A 6223-nucleotide genomic window follows, 5' to 3' on the forward strand; every position below is an offset into this window, starting at 1 on the left:
TGCTTCGTCCTACAAGAAATCCCCAAGTTTCTGCAGGTAGATGTCCAAAAACTCCTGTAGGCAGAGTTTGAACTCCCATATCTGGGGTTGATACTGCATGGCTGGTGGAACAGAGGTCCAATCCCGCACTTCCTGGGGTTGCCACGACAAGTTCAAAAATGGATTTCTTTGGCTGGGCAGCAGCTTCATGGCCCCATAAGCTGCCTGCTGTGGGTAACTCAGGGCCTGAGGCTGACCCCTCCTCTTGTTTCCCAGCAAGGGATGGCCCTGAAGGTCTGACTTTGATTTACATTCTCTAGCCCAATAGTTTCCCTTTCTGCATCGAGGACAAACTCCTGGAGCACAGCCTGCTTGTCCACTCTTGGCACCTCTATTCTTAGGACAATCATTTTTAAAATGACCAAAACTTCCACACTTAAAACATGCATTATTCCCTCGTCTCTGTTTAAGCATTGCTTGCATGGTGGTTCCTTGCAAAGCGGTGGCCAAGGCCAAACGCTGATTATACGATGGACCGATCTCTGCACAGAGATGAATATATCCCGTGAAATCTGTCTGTCCTCTGTGTGGCTGAATGGTGGCAAGACATGCTGCATTAGCATTCTCATAAGCCAATTGTGTAATGAAAGGAATTCCTGTTTGAGAATCTCCAAGAATTCTGCTAGTTGCTTTTAATAACCTATCTACAGAATCCTGGTAAAGCTCATCAGGACTCTGCCGAATGCTGGCTAAACTTCCACCAAGATCCCCTTTAGTTGGTAATAGATTCCATGCATGGCGGGCAGCCATAGCAACCTGTGCGTACACTCCAACAGGAAACCCAATCTGATTAGTATTGCCTTCATATTGACCTTCTCTTAAAAGCATGTTAATATCCCAGTCTGGGTTACCTGTCTGAGCATACAGAGCAGCAGTTTTCTTACTGGCTTTTCACCATTTAGAACTCCAAAGTAAAAAATCTCCTCCTGCCAAATAGCCTTACATAGAGTCTTCCAATCTTGGGGGGTTAAATGTGACTCCATGACAGTATCCAATAATGCTTGTGTAAAAGGAGCTGTAGGGCCATATTGTGCCACAGCTGTTTTTAGCTCCTTTATCACCTTGAACTCCAAAGTCTGATATTGTCTGACTCTATTATTTAGCTGGTCAAGTATCTCTACTACAGGAGAGGCTAGCATGTCAGATGGTGCCCTTTCCTGCGAGCCTGACTTACAGCTCTTTCTAGCGGCGATTGGTACATTTCAGGATAATTGTTCTTTCCTGTATTTGACACCGTTTTTAGCACCCGAAGCTCATTAGTCAATTTCTGCTACTTAATTTCACACTCTAATTTACTTAGTTGCATGTCCATTTGAGTAGCCTCTGCTATAGTGGAGGTCATAGGTGGAGCAGAAGATTCGCAAGGAGGCCAATCCTCATCAGAATATTTGGTGGCTCCTTTTTTCTGAATGATCTTCTTTGTCTAATGTTAGCTCATCATCAGAATCTCTATATCTTTCTAATTTAGGGTCTTCCTGAGATTCTTCAAGCTCTGCCTAGGTACTATCGGATGCCTGTGAGGTCTCTTCATCAATAGCATCTTTTGCGAGTGCCCAGAGTAGGAGGGTGAAATTATTTGCCTGCATGTTTCTCAGAGCTTCTCCAATTCTCTCCCAGGTTCTCTTATCTAAAGTTTTTTCTTTTCTGAACCATGGTCAGCAAGAATCTATCTGATCTAAAAAATCTTCTAACAACTGTTTTTCAAACCCTATTCCTCTCACCTGAAGCAGCTCTTGAAGGCAGTGAACAAATGCCTATTTAGAATTTTCTAATCCCATTTTCCGCTATCAACCCCTAAGTGGAATCAGTGCTGGGTCAGCACTGTCCCAACTTAGCCCGTATAGCAACAAATTTAAAAAGATGAGGTTTGGGTTAAAGCCAGTGCTAGCATGAATACCTGTTGCTCACTGTGCCCGATATGATCTTCTTGTTCTTCCCTTCTCGTGGAGCTCCACATAAGACAGCATTCCCTCAGACTTGTCCTGCCGTGTTCAGGTCCCTGTTCAGGCACCAACTGAGTGTGGCCACCCTTAGCCACACAAACCAGGTACTCCTGAAAGGCAGGCTGGGGCTGAAAGGAATTGGATGGTGAAAAGGAATGAGGCTAAGACAACAGAATCTGATCAAACCTGTAAGTTTACTAAGATTCTGAGCTTATAAAGAGGGGGAGGGCCATTCACCACCACTCCATTCTTAGAGCCTGTCACCAGCCTGAAGGTGATCTCAGGATGCTGCCTTTGGAAAATATCAAGGGTCTCAGTAGGTAGCAATGATGTTTTGGAGAGCAGTGACAGGTGTAGAACAATAGAACCTGCTTTGCAAGTTGGAAGGTTCCACCCCAGGTGGTCCAGTGCTTAGTGGCAACAAGGTCTGAATCAGCCTGTTTCAAGGCTGGGGGAGACAACACTTCTTCAGTGAGTTTGTCCCTTAGTGTTTTATGTTGTGGCTCCTATGAAGGTAAGCATGTGGACCTCATTTCTGTTTTCTTTCTCTTTTCTGTCTGTCCTGTTAATTTCACGTTTGCTCTCAGTTTGGTTCAAGAGTGAGCATGAGATGAGCATGTGGCAAGGGTGAGGTAAATGTCCAGTGATTGTGCTGCAAGCGTGCAGCAAGCTTGCTGGGGGCATCTTTTCATTTTTCTTTGAATGAGCATGCTGTCACAAGCATGGGGCCAGCATGTAGTGAGCATGAAGTGGCCATTTGTGTTGTTCTTTTTCTTTGTGTGATCATGCTGCAATAAGCATGCAGCAGCCATGTTTTCTGTCTTCTTTGTCTTTGCTCATTTTCACTTTTGATCTTGATTTGTACTAGTACCTGCTATAAGGGTTGTTTTTCCAGGTTGTGGTACCAGGGATCAGCTCCTGAATGCCTTTTCCTTCCTGGGTATACCATCCAGGCATGAGGCCTTTGAACTACATCCAAGGGAGTCCCCTGCTTAGTACACTGTGACTTTTGTTGCTTCTTCTGTCATATTTGTCTTATTTGTTTGTCATTTGTTTCTTTTGTGCTCATCATCATCATGTGTTCTCTCCCCTCTACTATCAAGGAACCCCAGATTAGGGATCTGTATACCCTTCTGGTTACTCATGGTCTCAAGTTTAAGACTCATGACCTGGACTAATTTTATGAGGAGGCTGCAATATTGGCCCCTTGGATATCCCTGGAGGACATGTGGGACCTTTACCTCTTGATGCATGTTCTTCTTGCCTGAAATTGTGAGGTACAGCCTGGAATTTTCTCTCCCTTGTTCTTCGTCCCCATCCTCCTTGTATTCATTGCCAGTCTTCAGAATTCTTTCCAAGAGGAAGTGGAGGCTGCCGATAACAAACACTGTCAGGATCAAGCTAATATTCACCTTTCCATTACTGACTTTGTCCCACTTACTCTGGGCAAACAGTTTGATTTTAACTATGATGATGAGGGTGCCATTTCTCCAGCCTTCCAGCCATCAGGCTCTAGTCAAGCCAGCTTCTAGTGACACTGTTCAAGGTCCCTCACTCATTAGCTCTTTTTCTCTGACCCCATCGGAGATACCACCACCTTACCCCTGGTGTGATTTAGGAGTACATTTCCTTCCAGCAGTCACTCCTGCTGTCATTGCTAACTGCAATGCACATCCCTCATGCTGGACGGCCTCTTCCCTAGGAGCCTCATTCTTCTCAGGTATATCATGATCCTTTCCCTGTCAATCTTGGCACTGATGCAGTGACTAGGCCCTAGATTCTAACTTGTCTGGAAGACTTGGAACTAATCAGAAAAGCTGCCAATGATTCTGGTCCAGATTCCCCTTATTTTGTGTTGGGGTCTCCCACCTCCACTAACCACTCTCCCTCTAAACATTATATTGAGCCCCCCTACAGGCGCACAGAATTGCTACTGAGAAGACCTCCCCAGATCTCCCAGAATGCAGCGCAGTCAGACCCACCTACGTCGTCTCTGCTCACTCGCTCGGACCCGCCTAACAGATACACATGTCTGCTCATGATCGGACCGCGTGGCAGAGAGAGTTTCAAGGGGACTCAAGGGCAGGCTTAGAATCCGTCCTTGTATTTAGAAAGTTCGATTAATAAAAATAATGCTCTGATCAGCGCAAACCGACAGGGCATTCATTTTTCCTTTCGCAGCCTATCCTCTTTCAGGATGTTTGAGCTCTTCAGTACAAACCCAGTCCAAAGTGTTTCTGCCCACGCAGAAACACACAAGTGGCGTCCAACATGGCTGAAGATGACGAAAACATCAGGCACTGCCATGGAGCTCCATGCGTGTAATAAGTATGATATCGTGCATCCCCAGGTAAAAAGGTATTTAGAGGCATGATTATGAATTGAATGATGAAGTGCTTAACCCGACACCTCATCCCTCAGGGAAGGGTACAAAGGATAGGGAACTTCAGGCATGTTTATTGTCCACAGTTCTACAAAACTGCACTCAGGAGTGAGGAAATTGGGTTTAAAATTTTTTTTTAATTCCTCCTGGCCATGACCTAGAGAGTAAATGTAGTGTAATGTTCTCCTGGAGACAGACCAAAGTCCAGAGACATCTGGCTTTCGCTCTGGACTCCTAAAGTAAAAGTTTGATACCTTCTGTGTATTGTTTATGTCTGGTGCAACAATTGTCCACGTGTTGAGTCATGTGCGTTCTTGTTTCGTTGTCTGTATGAGTGGCCGTACTGTGTTCCATGTCTAAATATATTAGAGCTTGTTAAATTTTGTTTGCTTTCGCAGTCTTGCTGCTGTGACCCTAAGAAGGCTTGTGGCTTAGCCAGAAATCAAACACAGAAGGAGGGCTCCTGCGAAAAAGTGCTTTTTTGAGTGCCTTTAAACTCGAAATTTTAGAGCAAAGAAAAGCTGATGGTCGGTTTTTTTCCTAGAGATTCCTCATGATTAGTGTTTTTAGTACGTGACAAGGGTCCTTATTTATAATTTTATAGCTAAACAATGTAAAGTTCTGTAGTCTAAATTTAAAATTCACACAGCCGCTTCATTTCAGACTTTGACTTGCTTTAAGGTTATAAAAAATGCTCTACATGGCTTAAGTTATTGATGTTCATTAAAGGTTATAACTTTGGTTACAAACAGTTAGCTTTAAATTGGTTAACTCAGGNTTAGAGTCATTCAAAGTTTGGTAAGGTGTTTTAAAATTGGGCCTTGCCTTCCCATGTGGTGAGGACAAAGCTCAAAATGTCCTTGGTGGGCTTTTCATTGTTTCTCAAACCACGCCAAAAGAAGTTCTTGTGGCCCCACCCCCTACCTTCAGGGAGACTGTCCACATGTTACTAATAGTAAAGATTTAATTCAAAATTTATAAGAGATCAATCAGGCATTACAAAATGGCTTGCCTACTTCATATGGGATTATTAAAGAATTTGTTTTTACTTGATAATTGTTAAGGGTTTGCTTCTGGTAAACTGGTTATCACTAATGAGGTTTGCCTCTAAGTANAGCTTATACAGCTTACAGTATATAAAAATAATTTTTATTGTCTCTGCTTTAATACAATAAGCTAAGAGTTTAATTTTCAGCGTGGTAAGTATTAGCTACAACCTATACAAAGGTTTACCTGGAATCCTGCTCTCAGAGACCGTATCCTTTTGATGTTTAAGGTTTTAGTTATGCTAAATAAAATTGTAATATATAAAATTTTACAACAAAAAATTAAATTGCTTCAAAATGTTTTTTTCAAGCTTCCAAGAGATGTTAATGGGCTAGGATCTTATTTTATGGCTTTAAATTAAATTAAACCTTTCTATTTTATTTTGAGAGATGCAATTTCATTGGTAAAAAACAAAAGTCCTTGCAAAAAACATCAATTGTACTCATTGGTAACTATATACTAGCTGCTTAATTCAGTTATAGCTATTAAGTGCCCACAGCAATTGTTTGGCATAAAAGGTCATTGATGCAAAATCATTTTTATTCTCTAAGTAAAATCTTGACATCTTATTGTAAAGGTGCTGTGGTACTAATTAAAATTAAAAATTCCCCTTTCCAAATAGCAGTCAAATTGGGTATTACAAAATATTACTATTTGGCCTACTGCATACCATCATTTTTAGATACAATTGACAATCATCCTAAAGATAAAAATTGCCTTAATGTATGCATTTGTATGCATACACCCCCTTTTACTCTATTTATCAGCAGCTTTTTATTTAAAAAAGTAATTGTGAATCAGATCACATGTT

General features: G+C 42.1%; 1 pseudogene; it reads right to left on the reverse strand.

Moving 5' to 3' along the window:
* Nucleotides 1–9: 9 nt before the first annotated feature.
* On the reverse strand, nt 10–4022 carry LOC110315121 (annotated as a pseudogene).
* Nucleotides 4023–6223: the final 2201 nt, after the last annotated feature.

This window comes from Mus pahari, unplaced genomic scaffold, assembly GCF_900095145.1.
Source record: "Mus pahari unplaced genomic scaffold, PAHARI_EIJ_v1.1 scaffold_11090_1, whole genome shotgun sequence".
Classification (NCBI taxonomy): domain Eukaryota; kingdom Metazoa; phylum Chordata; class Mammalia; order Rodentia; family Muridae; genus Mus; species Mus pahari.